The sequence below is a fragment of the Chiloscyllium punctatum genome, chromosome 13 (assembly GCF_047496795.1).
Source record: "Chiloscyllium punctatum isolate Juve2018m chromosome 13, sChiPun1.3, whole genome shotgun sequence".
Lineage (NCBI taxonomy): Eukaryota > Metazoa > Chordata > Chondrichthyes > Orectolobiformes > Hemiscylliidae > Chiloscyllium > Chiloscyllium punctatum.
Genome location: NC_092751.1, coordinates 96,831,954 through 96,851,181, shown reverse-complemented (window position 1 = coordinate 96,851,181; position 19,228 = coordinate 96,831,954). Strand labels below are relative to the sequence as shown.

Here is a 19,228-nt window from a genome sequence, read left to right as displayed (position 1 = left end):
ATATCTGGGTGTCTGTCCCGTCTGTCTACCTGGGTCTGCGTCTGGCTGTTCCTGTCTCGTCTGTCTACTCGAGGCTGCGTCTGGCTGTTCCTGTCTCGTCTGTCTACTCGAGGCTGCGTCTGGCTGTTTCTGTCTGGGTATCTGTCCACCCGAGGCTGTTTCTGTCTACTGGAGGCTGCGTCTGGCTGTTTCTGTCTGGGTGTCTGTCTCCCCGAGTCTGCATCTGGCTGTTTCTGTCTGGGTGTCTGTCTCCCTGAGGGTGCATCTGGGTGTCTGTCTCCCCGAGTCTGCGTCTGGCTGTTTCTGTCTGGGTGTCTGTTTCGTCTGTCTACCTGGGTCTACATCTGGCTGTTTCTGTGTCTTGCTGTTTCTGTCTGGGTATCTGTCTCATCTGCCTACCTGGGTCTGCGTCTGGCTGTTTCTGTCTGGGGGTCTGTTCTGACTGGGTCTGCACCTGACTTTGTCTGTTTTTGACTGGGTCTGCATGTAACGGTCTCCCTCCCTGCTGATCCCTTCCCTGTCACTTTCTGACCTGGGTCTGCCTCTTGTCTGTATGTGTCTATCTATCTATCTATCTGTCTGTCTGTCTCTATCACACTGGGTCTGTCTATTTGTGAAACTGGCTCAGTCCATCCAATTGGCTCTGATGTTGATTGCCTGGCTGGATCTTTCTTCCTGGCTCTGATCATCCATCTCTATAGCTTTGTTAAAACAGTGTGTAAACAGGGTCTATATGGTATAGGAGCAGAAGTTGGGCCATTTGGCCCATTGTGTCTTCTTCGCCTTTCAGTGAGATCATGCCTCATCTGGTAATACTCAACTCCACTTTCCTTCCTTATCACTGAATTTTGTTTCACTTACTGATTTAAAATCTGCTTATCTCAACCTTGAATGCACTTAATGACCCAGTGTTGACAGCCCCCATGGTAAAGGATTCCATAGGTTCATTTCCCTCTTAAAGAAATTTCCCCTTATCTCGACCTTAATTGGGTGACCCATTATTCTGAGGTTTTGCCCTCTGGTCTTAGATTCTCCCACAGTGGGAAACAATCTCTCCACATCTCCCATCTCATTCTCATAAGAACTTTGTATGTGTCAATATGTTTCAAAATCCTGGACCTTCACATTAAAAATCTGGTGCCATACTGACTGAAATATCCAGGTGTATCAACCCATGAGTTTGTCTGTCTGTCTCCCCCTATCAGTCTGGGTCTGTCTGCAGCCCGAAGTCCCATGTCCACTGTCTGAGATTGCCTCTATGAAGTCAAGACCTGTCTGTCTGTCTGAAATTGTGGATTTGTCTGTCTGAGACTGAGTTCCTATCCCTTTTGAGTAATTAAGTAAGCCTGTCTGTTGACATTTTGCAGCTGTCTAATTGTAGGGCTGAACCTGTCCAGTTATATATGTGTGTATTTGACAATACAGGTGTGACAAATGTGCACTATAGCTGGTTCTACTTGCAGGCCTGTAGAATTGAGCCCATCTCTCTCAGTTGTCCACCTTTGTGTATGGAATTAAAAGTCAACATGTGAGTGAGATTCTGTTTGCTTGAAATTTTGACAGTGTGCGATTTAGCACAGATTGTACAGTTGTTTGTGTATGACTCCACTTTATGAGTCTGAATTATAGTTTCAGGATCCTGGTACTTGTGCAATGAATTCTTGGTCTGGAACCCAGACGGTGCTCTTGGCAGCTATGTGCAGGAATTTTCTGAGAAGTAGTCAGTTAACAGGCCATCTCTAGGAGCAATGTTTGGCTAAGGATGATGGGTGGGATCTGCAGACGGAGCACTCAAGGCCATCTGAAAATAATAATTATACAGCATGGAAACAGATCCTTCGGTCCAACTCATTCCTGTCTGCCATTTGGAGTTCCTTTCTGTGAAGTTTGGGTGGCATGGGATCGAGTGGTTAGCACTACTCCATCACAGCACCAGGGAGACCCAGGTTCAATTCCAACCATGAGTCACTGTCTCTGTGGCATTTGTGTTTTCTCCCTCTGTCTGCGTGGGTTTTCTCTGAATGCTCAGTTTCCTCAAATAGTCCAGAGATATGCAGCTTAGGTGCATTGGCCAGGCTAAATTGCCCCATAATGTCCAGGGATGTGCAGGCTAGGAAAAAAGCCAGGATTAAAGGGGGAAGGGTAGATCTGGGTGGGATGCTCTTCGGAGGGTCAGTGCAGACTCGATAGGACAAATTGCCTCTATGTACACTGTAGGGAATCTGTGATTCTGCCACTTGGAAAATCCGCATGACAGTTGGCATTTTAACTTAATTAGCTTTCTATTCCTGGTTTACTGTCTCCTTGAATCTGCTTCTTTGAAAATCCAGATGCAGGCACACTACCATGATGCTTCATTGCATGGAACTTCTGGCCTATTCATCTCTCTACCTGCTGTGGAATGAAAATATAGCCTTGGCTGGATGAGGAGTGATTTGTCTGTGTGATAGAAGTGCTTTATTGTATGTGATTTTCTGAATGATGAGATAGACGTGTATCTGTGTGTGTGAAGAATCATATCTATGCTATTATGAACATATGTACTGCTCGATGACTTTCCGTCTGTGAGAGGAATGGAGCTCTGTGACAGTCTTCGCTGAAAGACACCAGACTGAATGTTGCCATGGCCATCAGGAACCCAGCATTTAGGTCATTCAGGTTGTGAACCCACTTAAAGTGATCTTTTAGCTGCACTTTACAGGAGACAGTTAATTCCTTGATCACCATCAATTAAGAATGGCAGTTTCTAGAGGTGGTAGCTGCCAAAAGTATTCCCTGAAGAAGGGGTATACCTAAAATGTTAACTTCTCCTTCTCCTGATGCTGGCTGGCTTGCTGAGTTCTTCCAGCCTCCTGCTTGTCTACAACAGTATGGCCTTTGCCAAGTGTGTCTAGAATCCCATTTTTTTGTGACCAGTGAGTGTGCAACTGAGGCCCAGGCAGCAAGAACAAAAGTTGCATGAGAACTGTCATGAAGATTAGCTAGACTTCTGCCTTTTGATGATCACAGATATCAGTATCCATAAATTCTACACTCTGCTAAGATTTAAGCATGTGAAGCAACAGTTTTGCTATTTTTCGTTTGGAACTTTTAGATCTTGTCCAGCTTAAAGTAATCTTGACTCTGTTGTGCACTCACCTGCCTTCACAGTTGCTGAGAGATTGAAGGTGGGTGGTGTCTAGTGCTGGCAAATCTGCACTGGTCTGATAATTGCCAATAATTCTTCATAGTCATAGAGAAGTACAGCATGGAAACGCCTGGTCTGTTTCCATGCTGTACTCGGTCCAACTCGTCCATGCTGACCAGATATCCTAAGTAAATCTAGTCCCATTTGCCAGAACTTGTCCCATATCTCTCTAAACCTTCCTATTCATATACCTATCTAGATGCTTTTTAAATGCTATAATTGTGCCAGCTGCCTCCACTTCCTCTGGCAGCTCATTCCGTACATGCACCACCCTCTGCATGAAAAAGTTGCCCCTTACGTCTCTTTTATATCTTTCTCCTCTCACCCTAAAACTATGCCCTCCAGTTCTGCACTCCCCCACCCAGGGAAAAGACTGTGTCTTTTTATCCTATCCATGCCCCTCATCATTTTATAAACCTCTATAAGGTCACCCCTCAGCCTCCAATGCTCCAGGGAAAACAGCCCCAGCCTATTCAGCCTGTCCCTTTGGCTCAAATCCTCCAACCTTGGTGACATCCTTGGAAATCATCTTTGGACCCTTTCAAGTTTCGCAACATTGTTCCGATAGGAAGGAGACCTGAATTGCATGCAATGTTCCAACAGTGGCCTAACCAATGTCCTGTACAAACGCAACATGACCTCCCAACTTCTATACTCAATACTCTGACCAATAAAGGAGGGCATACCAAACGCCGCCTTCATTATACTATCTACTTGCAACTCTACTTTCAAGGAACTATGAACCTGCACTCCAAGATTTCTTTGTTCACACAACAACCTAACTTGGAATCTTTCTGTAGACACCAATGCCTTCTAACCCACCACCAGGAGAAAGCAGCAGAATAGTGGAACTGATTAGCAAATTGACCAGAGGCCTTTTCTTACATTGACGTCCTCCCTGTACCTACCTCCGAGGTGGCCTGCCCATTGTGTGTGATTGAGTGTCTTTCCTTTTGTGAATGTCTGTGTCTGACACAACTGTCGACATATTTTGATCCAGGGATCACCTTTGCATCTAAGGATCACTACCTGTGTGGGGAGGTGAGTGCAGTTGTGATTGTATGTCAATGGGAAGTTTGTATTATTTGTAATAATAAGTTTGACTCTGCTTGATTCCCTGAGCATGCACCTCACTTTGGACATAATAATAAAGTAATCTTTAAGTGTTTGTGTGAAGAGACTGAAACTGATTTTTAAATGAGGCATTGGAAGTATGTGCTTGCTTCAATGAAGCATTCTGCTGACAGTGGTGTGACAGTGAGGTCTGTGTAATTGTCCATCTCAATGCAAATGTCTGTGTGTGCAGAACCATGTGTGGCTGAACATGCTTTGCTGTGTCTGTACATTTTACTTGCCATCTGTTTTATTCTGGGTATTTCTTCCAGGTTCTAGTTATATTTATTGTGTGAAAGCCAGTTGTGCATTTGCTTGTGCATGAGAGACTTTGCACTTATTTACACATTTCTCTATGTGAAAAATATTTTTTTAAACATTCACAAAATGTCCAGAAAATTGCTGATTAAGTCATTATTTATTGTCCATGTATCATTTTCCTTGAGAAGATGTTGGTGAACTTTTGTTTTGAATTGCGTAGGTGCCTGTCAGTCTCTAAATGAGACAGTACCGTTGGTTATGTGCGTGCACTTGCTTGTTTCCACATGCAAGTGTGTATCAAACTTTATTGGTGCCTACCTGACACTATTGATGAGTGAGACACTGTTCCTGACTTGTTTACATGCCTGTGTGTAACAATGATACTCTGGATGAAAGAGAAAATTTGCATGTCTAGGTTTGCCTCTCTGAAACTGTGTCTGTGTTTACTTCCTGTATTTGTACAAAGGTACGATTGCATCTGCCAGAGAGGGAGAGTGCACAAAGCTTACCCACCTTTGCAAGTGTGTGTGATTGCCTTCATGCTGCATTTGGGAGAATGGTCAGCAACCATTTTTTTCCTTCCTGTTTGTGAATGCAAGTAAAATTGTGAAGATTGATCTTTTTTGTGTTGTGTTCAAATACCAATGCACCATGCAATGGATGTTATGAGTAAATGAGATGATCTAGTCAGATGTCAATTTGAATAATTGTTGAGTTTGAAATTAGAGAGGGTACAGTAGCCCTCAAGTTTATGCTCAGTAACAATCCACAAGATGACATCTGAAATGAGGAATTTAGTAAACAATACATTGCATGATGCTGACAAGTTAAGGACTGATTTAGTTAAGCTTCAGGCAGTAAATAGGCATTGAATCAATTTGGAGAAAGAAGGTTACTCAGGAGCGAGGGCATTGAATAATATGTAAGAAATATAGAACCTAACAGGTGGCTGGATGGACTATTTCTGTACTTATTGTTCTTGCTTCATCTTCCTTCTGTGCTACATCAGCTTCACCATTGTTATGGTACACAAGGCTAAGGTGACAAAAAATATGGCCAAGGCATTGTTTCTATCCCTGTGCCATTTCACTGTCACTTATGAGGATGCATGACATCTTGGCTTAGAGCTTCCAAAGGTTTAGGCTGGAGGGCAGAGGGATAATCTTCATCACATTGATCCTCTGATCTTAAATCCATTTTACGACCACACCACCTCAATTTCTGAGATTCACTTGATCTCTCAACAGTTCTGACAAAGTTCAATAGAGAACTCTGAAACATACTAAAATCCTTTACAACTCTCATAGTAAACAAAACATTTGTGAACCATATCTATTATTTTCGAACATTCTCATGATCTGAATATTAACAGTTATAGATAATTTAGTTATGTACAGAGCATTTCATTTCAGGCTGTTTTAGCAGTAGGAGTGCAGTATTTGTTTAGCAATACTATTAAAGCACATTCATTGTTAATGTATTCCTGAGTTTAATGAGAATTTTGTGCAATCTCACTGGTTAACATTCCACCCATAACCTGTGTGAAGCTCTTAATTCACAGGCCCTCACTCTGGTTTGGTCTTGGAGGCATTTGAATTTTTTTTGATGGGATGTGATACCTTCTTTTTGTGCTTTATGGATGAAGTTTATTACAGCTGTGTTTACAGCTTTAATAGGTTGCTTAAGAGCAAATAATTATCTTCAAACTGTTTTAATTTGAGAGACACACATCAAGCTCTTCTGGGAATTATTTTCCTTCTATTGATGTTTACTGAAATCTAAGTCTAAAAGGCGCAATGTTTAGAATACATTTCACTATCTATAGAATGTCAAAAGTCAGCATTAGACCCTTTGATTCACCAAACCTTTACTTATGTTTTTCTCGATGTTTGCCAAAGATTTGAAATCTCAATGTTCTACTTGTGAGCTATTGCACATTCATATTTCTCTTTGTCAAGCAAAGGTCCAATTTGTAATGAGTCAAAAATTTGCTTTTATAACTTGAACTATTTGATTTTTATCATGTTAAGGCATTTTTCAAAAATCTTTTAAATTCTTTTTGCAAACATAAATTTGGATGATCTTGTTGCAACTAATGTAAATAATTTATTGTTATTAATTTTATCATAGCCTTTTTGAACACCTGAAGACCCCTATCACGTCATCTCTTTACCTTTGCAATTTCTGTGAAAAAATTTATAACTTGTTAGTTTTTCTTCAGAAACTTAATCCATTATCCTTGTAAAATTAAAGTGATTGCTACAAATCATTGAGTACTATTTTAATCTCAGACAGAAGGTAGTATTATGATTTCTGGGATGGTAGGACTTAGAAGAGAGACTGGATCGGTTTGGACTTTGTTGTCTTGAGTTGAGAAGAATGAAGGAGGAAACTCTAATTGGATTAGCAAGGGTAAACAAGGGGCTGATGTTCTCGATGACTGGGGAGTCCAGAATCAGGGGTCACAATCTAAGGATACAGGTAGTCTATTAAGACTCAGGTGAGGAGAAATGTATTCATCATGTGTGGCAGGACTGTGGAATTATCTGCCATAGAAAAAAAAGGAAGATCAAAACATTGAATGTTTTCAAGAAGGAGTTAATTATAATTTTTAGGGCTAAAAAGATCAAAATGTCTGGGGAGAAAGCAGAACAGGGTGAGTTGGGTGATCAGATGACCAAAGATCTACTATTCCTATTTTTTTCATTTCCATCTAAACCTTGTTCCAGAGTTTTGAGCATGAAGTGTAGTTTGACCCTCCATGCTGGGGGAGTGCTGCAGTTCTGGAGTTGCCACATATCAGATGAGTTGCAAATCAAGGTGTAATTCACCCATGAGATGGCCATGCAGCTCTTGGGTCATCCTTATCTTAGGAAAGGGTGCTATAAAATGGAAATCTTCCTTCCAAATGAATCCATTCGGCATCATTTATATTATGTTTTCTGTGACATGGCACTCCAAACAACTTCACAATATTCTCATTATGTTACATGATACTTCAAATACAATAGCTGAATAAGCCTCCGCATTGTTCAGATTATAAGTCTGGGCTAATGTTTCGTTAGTAGTCCACCTCACAGCTGACAACGGAAATACATTGAGTGTATTTTGAGACTTATATCCCAAAGCGAGCAATATGCTATGTACCGAGTATGTCTGTTGGGCTCCAGCAGTAGTAGTAGTAGTTCCACTCTGAATTAGAAGCGTCATGTATATTTTAGCTTATAATTTAGTCTGATGTTTTAATGCAACATTGAGGGAATGTTGTAGCGATGAAGATACCATTCTTTGGTTGATAAGAGTAAACTGAAGTTCTAGTTAACTGGTGTCTACTTTATTTCTCCACCCATTAGTTCAATCTATTGCACTTCCAATTATTTCATGCTGGAAGTTAAGAAGTATTTCTGTTCATGGCACATTATAAATGACTACTGTATTATCGCAAAGGTGATGTTCTGTGATTAAGGTAAAAGCCTAACTGCAGTAGTGCTTATTTTTTCCCATGGTGTGTGTGTGTGCAGGTGTGAGACACAGTGAGAGACACAAGGTGCATGAATCTTTATTTAATGTCCACCACCAGGAAGATAGGAAAAATCACCATAGTCTTACCAGATCACAGGGTTGATTCATTATTATAGTCTGCAAATAGAGCTGTCAAGGCTCACCTGTAACAAATGTGTAGTTCAATAGGCTACCAGAGGGTGACTAGCTCCCATAGAAACAAATTCCTCCAAAGAAACCAACTTATGAAGGATTGAGAGCAAAAGCAGTAGAGGAAAAGGAAATCAGCATTGGAAATGATTTGCAGATTTGACTAGAGAAAGCAATTAGCAGTTTAACTTCAATATGTTTCTCCAAATTTGGGAGCAGATCACCTACCTATGATTATCTGCAATTATCTCAAAATTATTCATCAATGTTGCCCTTACTGACAAATTAGAAAACTGACAATTAGGATTGTGTTTGCAAAATTAAAGCCTTCTACTTTCATTGTGCCAATATGAACTGAGAATTATTGTAAGAATGGAATGTTTCAAGTACTTCATTAAAAAAGATCCTTTTCTTCAGTTAGTATCTCTTTGTGCAATTTTTTTTAGAAATGGTCACTTCGAGAAACAGGCAGGTTTGCACTTTGAAAGCTTCAGCAGATTAAAAAATATTTAACAACCGTTGGAATTTGTAGGTTTGGAATTTGAGAGTAACATTTGAAATATTTGACAATTCAGAATAAGTCTATTAGCATTAGTTCTGGATTTGGCAGTTTTGCACCTATTGCCTTCACCTGACACTGATCAATTGATGTTGCTAATGGTGTTACAACATGACATTACAAAAGCAAAAATCATTTTTCAGTTATGGTTTTGAATATACAAATGTGGTGGTGAGTTTTTGCACTACAAAGCCCATTGGGACTTGGACCATTTGTTTTCAGTTTTGGTGTGCAGTCATTATAATATAAATCTAATTGAACGGAATTTGTTGAATTGAAGTAGACTACATTAAATTAGAGCAATTTCGATGTAATTCAAATTGTTAAAATGAAGTTTACAAGAGTTAAGAATTTTGGACGTCAGCAAGCGTATCGTATTGAAGCTTATTTGAGGAGCTTGAAAAAGATGGGACTCAATGTAGATGTTGTTAAAAGTCTACAATGAGTGTACCAATTTTGCCAGTTGCTATTGGAGATTTCAGAATTTCATATATTACTTTATTTTTTGATGTGGAGGTGCCGATGTTGGACCAGGGTGGACAAGGTCAAAAGTCACATGACGGCAGTTTATAGTTCAACAGATTTATTTGAAGCTTTCAGAGCACTGCTCCATTGTCAGGTGAAGGAACAGCACTCTGAAAACTTGCAACTTCAAATAAACCTGTTCAACTATAGCCAAGTGTTGTGTGACTTCTGAGCTTTATTTTCTGCTTTAGAGTGAAGTTGTGACATTTGTAAAGGAAATGGGCAGGGCTGTGGCGAAAAAAAAGAGTAGAAATGTGAGTAGAAATACAGGCTAGCATTTATACTGTAACAACAGAAGCACAGTGGGCCAAATGGCCACTTTGTGTTGTGATTTAATTAAAAGCATCCCATTGACTTTCATAAAGTCACAAAATGTGTTCATTCTCTCTTTTTGCATAATCGTTTCTCTGTCTTTTGTTGAAATTTTTGTATTTCCTATCTTCCTCCTTTAATACTTGCGCATTTACTCTTTAAACCAGCTTTATCCATAGTTAGCTGAATATGATAATGGTGCAATGTTCTCACCTCAGTCTACTTCTGAAAGAAAATCTTTATAAGTGAAGAACAGTGAATTAAGAAGTGCTTCAACTAAGATATTTGGAAAATATGTCTGAAAATCAGCCTAATTGATTGTACAAAATATCCGTTTTGCTGTGAGTTAGTGTAAAGTTTTGTTTCATTTATAAATAAGAAGTTAATTTGCATCTTTAGTGAAAAAGTGTATCCTTTTCTACTACAACCCTAGGAATAATCATGTTCAATTGCAATTCCAATTCTTCTGAGTCGGAAACCAGGAGCTTATCTGCTAGATAATAAAAAATGATTCACTTTTGTCTTCAGAAATGTCTCATGTCTTAAACTCTTCTGCCTTTTGAGACAGAACTCCAAAGTCACACAAGTCTGAGACAAAATATTTTTTCTTCACCTGTGTCCTGAAAGAGCAACCCCTAATTTTAAAACAGGGCCCCTTAATTCTGGATTGATTCACAAGAGGAAACATATTTTCCACATCTATCTTCCCAAAACCTTCAGGATCTTCTATACAGAGGAACCTCGATTATCCAGCATTCGATTATCTGAATTTCGGATTATCCAGCAAGATCCTGATGCTTGGCTGAACAGTGTTAAAAATCACACAACACCAGGTGATAGTCCAACCCACAGCTACCTGGATTACACCTCTTCCCACCCTACCTCTTGCAAAAATGCCATCCCGTATTCCAAATTCCTCCGCCTCTGCTGGATCTGCTACCAGGAGGACCAGTTCCACCACAGAACACACCAGATGGCCTCCTCCTTTAGAGACCGCAATTTCCCTTCCCACGTGGTTAAAGATGCCCTCCAAAGCATCTCATCTACATCCCGCACCTCCGCCCTCAGAATCCACCCCTCCAACCGTAACAAGGACAGAACACCCCTGGTGCTCACCTTCCACCCTACCAACCTTCGCATAAACCAAATCATCTGCCGACATTTACGCCACCTCCAAATGGACCCCACCACCAGGGATATATTTCCCTCCCCACCCCTTTCCGCCTTCCGCAAAGACCGTTTTCCTCCGTGACTACCTGGTCAGGTCCACGCCCCCCTACAACCCACCCTCCAATCCTGGGCACTTTCCCCTGCCACCGCAGGAACTGTAAAACCTGCGCCCACACCTCCTCCCTCACCTCTATCTAAGGCCCTAAAGGAGCCTTCCACATCCATCAAAGTTTTACTTGCACATCCTCTAATATCATTTATTGTATCCGTTGCTCCCGATGTGATCTCCTCTACATTGGGACGCCTCCTAGCAGAGCACTTTAGGGAACATCTCCGGGACACCCACACCAATCAACCACACCGCCCTGTGGCCCAACATTTCAACTCCCCCTCCCACTCTGCCAAGGACATGGAGGTCCTGGACCTCCTTCACCGTCGCTCCCTCACCACCAGACGCCTGGAGGAAGAACGCCTCATCTTCCGCCTCGGAACACTTCAACCCCAGGGCATCAATGTGGACTTCAACAGTTTCCTCATTTCCCCTTCCCCCACCTCACTGTAGTTCTAAACTTCCAGCTCAGCACTGTCCCCATGACTTGTCCTACCTGCCTATCTCCTTTTCCACCTATCCACTCCACCCTCTCCTCCCTGACCTATCACCTTCATCCCCTCCCCCACTCACCCATTGTACTCTATGCTACTTTCTCCCCACCCCCACCCTCCTCTAGCTTATCTCTCCACGCTTCAGGCTCACTGCATTTATTCCTGTAGAGGGTTTTTGCCCGAAACATCAATTTCGAAGCTCCTTGGATGCTGCCTGAACTGCTGTGCTCTTCCAGCACCACTAATCCAGAATCTGGTTTCCAGCATCTGCAGTCATTGTTTTTACTTCCTTAATTGGAAGCACACTAGCTTTCAGAGCCTCGTTCCTTCATCAGGTGGTTGTCAGATGGTTCATCAGGAGTGGTGCTCCGAAAGCTATTGTGTTGGACTATAACCTGGTGTTGTATGATTTTTAACTTTGTACACCCCAGTCCAACGCCAGCATCTGCAAATCATGACTGAACAGTGTTATCGGTATTCAATTATCTGACAAAATATACCCCGCCTGTGTCATTCGGATAATCGAGGTTCTTCTACACTTCAATGAAATTCTCCCCCATTCTTCTAAACTTGAATGGAAGCAAGCCCAGCTTGACCTGAAAAGTCCTACATATTGCCGTGTTGAATTCCTGGAAACAATTTATTACATATGGGTGATATTTTTAGATCTAAGTGGTGGTTCTGATTTGTTTCAAGAGCTTAATTCTATTTTTAGACCATATTTTTTGAATTTTCACTTAAACAAATAATGTGATTGCAAGTACAAGTCCCATGTTTTTATGAAATCAAGAAATTGTCTGCTCTGCTCCTGATTTGATATCTTTACAGGAAGCGTTGATGTTTTAAGATAACTTTTTATATTGCCATGCGTCCCCCTCAGATGCTAAGCATTTCAAGTTGTCTGTAGATCATGAGCTGACAAAGTTGTTTGTCAATGTTTTATGTTTTGGGAGCAATGTTTGTACTTTGCATGTGAATAGAATAAAGGAAATTTGCGTTCAGAAATTAATACATTTTGCCAGGATCTTCAATAAAGAGATTGTGATTTTAAGAAAAGATATAGTTAGAATTGAAAAAATATTTCTGATGCAAAATTTCTTCTTATTTCGAATAGTTGGAATAAATGTTTAGAAACTGTTGAAGCAATTTGAACATTAAACAGCAGGTTACTATCACAATAAATATGTCTCTTCTATTTCTGTATCATGAAAGCTTTTAATATTTTAATGGCATTATGAAGTTGGCTGAATGAATACTGCATTTTAAATATAATGGAATTTCTGCAATTTTAATTCTGCCCGACCACTTCTGAAACACTACAATAGTATACAACTGGACATCCCTCTGATAAAGATTTAATATATTGTTCAAATTATAATCATGTCAACTTTTTGGACTATCCCAGAGCAATGCGTCAAGAAGTCTGTTCTATAAATTAATGACTTTATTTGAAGAAAAGTAGAATGTTTGTGAAAAGTGAAATAATGTTTGGTTATTTTTGCTATATTTATGTTTTCCTAAATGTTTGAAATAACAATTTTTGCCTAAATTTCCCTAAATAGCCTTAAATATCGAGTTCAAGAATAGAAAGATTTAATAATACTCAAGCTACATCACAACTATGTGGAAATAAATGGATAAAAGCAGGTTGGGAAAAAGAATAAGATAAGACAAAATAAAAATACATGATATCTTGGCCCTGATCAATTTGCTCTCTCCTTATTTGCATTGACAAGCAGGCACAATTTTGTATGTTTATCCAATCAATATCTCTCCATCTTCTCAAATGTGAACAGATTTCTTTGTTTTTTCACATAAATGGTCATTGCAAATTAATATTTTGTAAGGTTGCTTTTCCCTTATTTTGAAGTATATGTCAATAATTTTGCTTTCATGATGATGCTTGATATAATTGAAAGTCTTTAATCTGCCATCTTTATCTTTCGGTTATAGAATGAGGTTTGGCACCTTATGAAATTATCTCGTGCTCTGAAATCAGACAGCTACCTTGTGGTGGAGTCTTACCATCAGCTAAAGTCTTTCTCCTGTTGCCATTCTTCATGTTAAGCATGCTTTGTAACAGGCGCACGTTCTATTACAATTGTGGGCAATTGCTAACTTTGGTAGGAAGTGATGTTGAAAATTTGTGGGGTTTTCAGTCATAAATCATTTCTTTTCTATACTGTTCCATGCCTACAATGGTATATTACCTTTCCTATCTAGTGGTGTGATTGATTCATGAAGTGGACAAGTGAAAAAGAAAGATGGAAGGATAAAGGGTAGAAACAAAAGCAGGGACACAAATGCAAGATGAAGAAGAAAAAAAATAAAAAGGAGAATGTGGGGAAAAAGAGAGGGATATTTGATGACATTGTTAAGAATGTTACGGTAAATTGTGCTCAGAGAACTTGGATTTTCTTTAAAGTTATCCAGGGTGATTGACCTTGTGGCAAACAGCAGTACTAACACTGGGCTTTCTTTCTCCCCGTCTCTGCCTCCTTTCCCCAAAAAATGTGTTTGGTTTCTTTTTGCTCCAGGAAATGAAAGATGAATAGACTAAAATTCTGTGACTGAGAAACCTACAAATTTTCAACATCACTTCCTACCAAAGTTAGCAATTGCCCACAATTGTAATAGAACGTGCACCTGTTACAAAGCATGCTTAACATGAAGAATGGCAACAAGAGAAAGATTTTAGCTTATGTAAGCATTGAACTGCAATAATCTTGTCGCTAAAATTGTCGCAGACATTTTGACAAAGTTCAAATCATCAGTATGACACACTATTTATTGTCAAGTTTTGGAGAAATTGCAACCTTATTATTGTTTCTGCTTTATTTAAAATAAAATAAATATGGCTTGTAAGTCCAGATCTCAGAAACAAGGTCATGAGAATTTCACACTAACAATTATTTCAATTTGCACTTGACCAGTTCAAATGTAACAATTCAAAATTCAAAAATATAAAAAAAATTAATTTGTGCTCTCAAACTTAATGGGGATTCCATATTTCATAGAAGCAAATAGTGCAAAAGTTCCATTTATAACAGAAAGCCAATAAATTATCACATGTTTCTTTGTAGTTGCTAGAATGTTTGCAATGGTGCCACTGAATGCCAAAGGAATTTAAAAAGTCTTTTGGATAGGATTAATATATACACCTATGTGACCTGACTGAGCTGTGCGAAGTTTCATGTTTTGCACCATTTCCCATATGAGTATATTTAGGAAAACGATTAAATACTTGTCTGATAAAAATCAGATAGGAAACTACAGAGTAAGGGGAAAAATTTTGATTTTGAGAATTTTCATGAGATTTAGCAAAACATTCTTTCAAAGAAATTTCTTTAATCAATTTTTTCAGATGAGACACCTCTGGTGCATATAGAGATTAGCACAACTGCTGGGTTGGATAGTTAACACAATGAATAGCTATAAAAAGGGGGCTGTCATGGCATAGCGGTCGTATCCCTACCCCTTGACCAAGAGACCTGGATTCGAGTCCTACCTGCTCCAGAGTTGTATAATAACATTTCTGAGTAGGTTGATTAGGGAAATATTTTTAAAAAGAAATGAATAGCGTTGTTGTCTAGGGATATTGTAGGTTTGGATGAGATGGACTCTGTAAGGGCTTAAAAATTTGTTCAAAATCCATGGATGAAAGATGTCATACTGCTTGTCATACTGTGGTTGACCAATGGATAAGGGCAGGAAAGAGAACTTCCTTCCATATGTCTTTGGGTAGAGAATTCTAAATGTTCACCATCCTGAGTGGCCAAAAAAAACTTTCTCTTCATCATGTTTTCAAAGACACTGTATCCCCCCACAGTGGAGGAAACATCCTTTCTGTATCTGTTTGCCACTTAAGAATGTGTAAGTTTCTACGAAACTGCTTCTCAGTCTTCTAAACTCCAGAAAATAAAGTCCAAATCTCCTCAATATCTTCTTACGAGACAATTCCATCATCCCAGGAATCAGACTAATGCACCTCTCTTTCATTTCTTCTGTAGCAAATATACCTTTCGTTTGGCAAGGTATCCAGAAATGCACATAACGCACTACGTATGGTTTCACCAGTGTTTGATGCAATTGGATCAAGACTTTGCTTCTGCATTTAAATTCTCTTGCAATAAAGAGCATCAGACTGTTTGCCTGCTGAATTGCTTGCTGTATATGCGTGCTAGCCTTCAGTGACTTATAAGGTGCATGCAGTTCCCTTTATACATTAATTCTTAAATGGCAAGAGGTTAGGAAGTGTTAATCTGTACATCTGTTTCTCATACAAAAGTCGATAACCTCACATTTTCCACTTATATTCCATTTACCATGTTCATGCCTATTGTCTAAGCTGTTCAAATCCTCTTAACGCCACTTTACATCATCACAACTCACATTCTCACTTTGTTTTGTACTGTCTGCAAATTTGGAAATATTATGAGGTCCCCACATCCAAATTATTGATACATATTGTGGACAGCTGGGGCCCAAGTATCAATCCTGTAGTAGACTACTAGTCACAGCCTGCCAATGTGGGAATGACCCATTTATTCATACTCTCCATTTTGTCTCGCAGGCTAACCATTAATCCAGTCCCAATTCCTCAGAAATCTGATGCCCTTTCTGCTATGCCAGCTCTCATTTTAAACCATTAATAACATTTACTAGTATTTGGCATTGGGAGTAATCTTGACGTTACTGCTCTTGAGGGCCTGCTTTTTATTTTCCTTTTTAACTGCCTGAAATTGTCTGACCTATGTCATTGGTACTAACATGGACCATGATCTCTTGCTGTTCTTCACTGCTGCAACTAAGCTTTGTTGGAGGAAGTGATTAATAATTGATTTAGTGCTAATCAAGCAAGCTGCTTTGTCCGAGATGGTGTCAAGCTTCTTGTGTTGGTGCTGCATTCATCCAGCCAATTGGGGAATGTTGCATCAACTCTAAACTTGCACCTTGTAGATGCTAGACAAGTTTTGGGGAGGTGCTACAGGATTCCTTGCCTCTGACTTGTTCTTATGTTTATTTTGCTGGTTTCTGGTCAATGCTAACCCCAGGATGTTGATAATGGGGCTTCTGTGCTGATAACAGCATTGAATGTTAAAGGGTGATGGTTAGATTTTTGCTTATGAGAATTGGTCATTATCTGGCACTTCTGTGGCATAAATGTTACTTGTCATTCAAGCCTGGATATCTTACAGCTCTTGCAGCAATTGGACGTGTACTATTTAAGTATCTGAGGAGTTGCAAATAGCACTGAACATTGTGCAGTCAACAACAGTGATGGAGAGGCCATTGATGATACAGTTCAAAATATTGGGCCAAGGACAGTATCCTGAGAAATGGGTTGGGGAGGAGGTTGCAGGGCACCTGGCAGAAATGTTTGTGTTATCTATGGTCACTGGTGAGGTGTCAGCAAAACGACCCTCCTCCACAACCTGTCTCTCACTATCAGGCCAATTTTGTATCCAATTGGCAAACTCACCCTGAATCTCATGTGATCTAACTTTACTAATTAGTCCACCATGCAAAACCTTGTCAAAGGCGTTACTGATATCTCACGCTGTGCTCTCATCAATATTTTTGGTTACTTCCTCAAAACGTTTGAGAGACATTTCTCTCTCACAATCTGTTGACGAACTCTAATCATTCCTTGCGTCTCCAAATGCACAAAAATCCTATCTTTCAGAATCGCCTCAGCTTACCCACCACAGTTCTGTAGTACCCAGGCTTCTCCTTCCAGCTTTTCTTAAATAAAGACATGATATTAGCCATACTTGTGGTCCTCTGGCACCTCACCTGTGGTTCTGGATTGTGCAAGTGTTTCTGCTGGTGGCCTCACAGCTTCTTCCCTGGCTTTAGACAGTGTCCTGGGATGCACACCTGTGACCAGCGGTGTTCCGGTAAGGATTGGTGCTCAGTCTACTTTTGTTTGTAGTTCATATAAACTACTAGAAGGCATGGTTAGTAATTTGCGGATGACACCAAAATTGCTGGGTATAGTGGACAATGAAGAAAGTTATCTAAGGTTACCAAAGGAGCTTGATCAACTCGGTCATTGGGCTGAGGAGTGGCAGATGGATTATAATTTGGATAAATGCAAGGTATTAGAATTTGGTAAAACAAACAAGGGCAAGATTTGGGCAGTTAATAATAGAGATCTGAGTAGTGTCGTAGAACAGAGAGGCCGAGAGGTTTAAGTGCGTAATTCTTTGAAATTTGCATCACAGTAAACAGGGTAATTAAGAAGGCATTTAGCACACTTGTTGCACAGTGGCTCAGTGGTTAGCACCAGGGACCCGGGTTCGATTCCAGCCTCAGGTGACTGTCTGTATGGAGTTTGCCCATTCTCCCCATGTCTGCAGGGGTTTCCTGTGTGTGCTGAAGTTTCCTCCCACAATCCAGAGATGTGCAAGTTAGGTGAATTGGCTGTGCTAAATTGCCCATAGTGTTGTATAGGTTGGGTGCGTTAGTCAGGGGTAAATATAGGTTTGGGAGAATGGGTCTAGGTAGATTACTGTTCAGACATGAGGCCGAATGGCCTGTTTCCACACTGTAGGGATTCTATGTTTCTATTCTTTGCTCACACCTTTGAGTTAAGGAGATGAGGCATCATGTTGAGGTTGTAAAGGACATTGATGAGGCCTCTTCTGGAGTAGTGTGCGCAGTCCTGGTCTCCATGCTATAGGAAGAATATTATTAAATTGGAGAGCGTTCAGAAAAGATTTACCAGGATGTGGCCAGGAATGGAGGATTTGTGTTATATAAATAGGCTGGATATGCTGAGACATTTTGCGTTGGAGCATAGAACATTGAGGGCTGACCTTTGAGGTTTATAAAATAATGAGGGACATAGATAAGGTGAGTGTCAAGAGTCTTTTCCTTGGGATATAGGGGGAAACTAGGGGGCATATCTTTAAGGTGAGAGGAGAAAATTTAAAAAAAATGACATGAGGTCAACTTTTTTTAATGGAGTGTGTTTGTCTGTGGAATGAACTGCCAGAGGAAGTAGTGGATGCAGGTACAGTTACAACATTTAGAAGACATTTGAATAGGTATATGAATATGAAAGGTTTGGAGGGATATAGGCAAGGTCCAGGCAAATGGGACGAATCATAAAGAAATACAACATGGAAACAGGTCCTTCAGTCCAACTCATCCATGCTGACCCGATAGCCTAAGTAAATCTAATCCCATTTGCCAGCACTTGGCCCGTATCCCTCTAAACCCTTCCTATTCATATACCTATTCAGATGCCTTTTAAATGTTGTAATTGTACCAGCCTCCACCACTTCCTCTGGCAGCTCATTCCATATACACACCACCCTTTGTGTTAAAAAGGTACCCTTTAGGTCCCTTTTAAATCTCTTCCCTCTCACCTTAAACCTATGCCCTCTAGTTTTCCCCCACCCCAGGGAAAAGACCTTGTCTGCTTACCCTCGCCATGCCCCTCAAGATTTTATAAACCTCTATACGGCCACCTCTCAGCCTCCAACCCTCCAGAGAAAATAACCCCTGTCTGTTCAGCCTCTCCCTAGAGTTCAAAGCCTCCAACTCTAGCTACATCCTTGTAAATCTTTTCTGAATTCTTTCAAGTTTCACAACATCCTTCCTACACCAGGGAGACCAGAACAACATATAGTATTCCAGTAGTGGCCTAACCAATGTCCTGTACAACCGCAACATGACTTCCAAACTCCTGTACTCAATGCACCAACAATGGCAAGCTTACCAAAAACCACCTTCACTATCCTATCTACCTGTGACTGAACTTTCAGGGAACTATGAACCTGCACTCTTGATCTTGATCTTTGTTCAGCAATTTGTCCAAATTTGCCTTTCCAAAATGC

The 19,228-nt window shown here is 40.1% G+C and overlaps 1 protein-coding gene across 17 annotated transcripts in view; it reads left to right on the top strand.

Moving 5' to 3' along the window:
- LOC140484688 (disks large homolog 5-like) overlaps positions 1 to 19,228 on the top strand; it is a 218,127-nt gene that overhangs the window by 497 nt on the left and 198,402 nt on the right. The window lies entirely within an intron of this gene.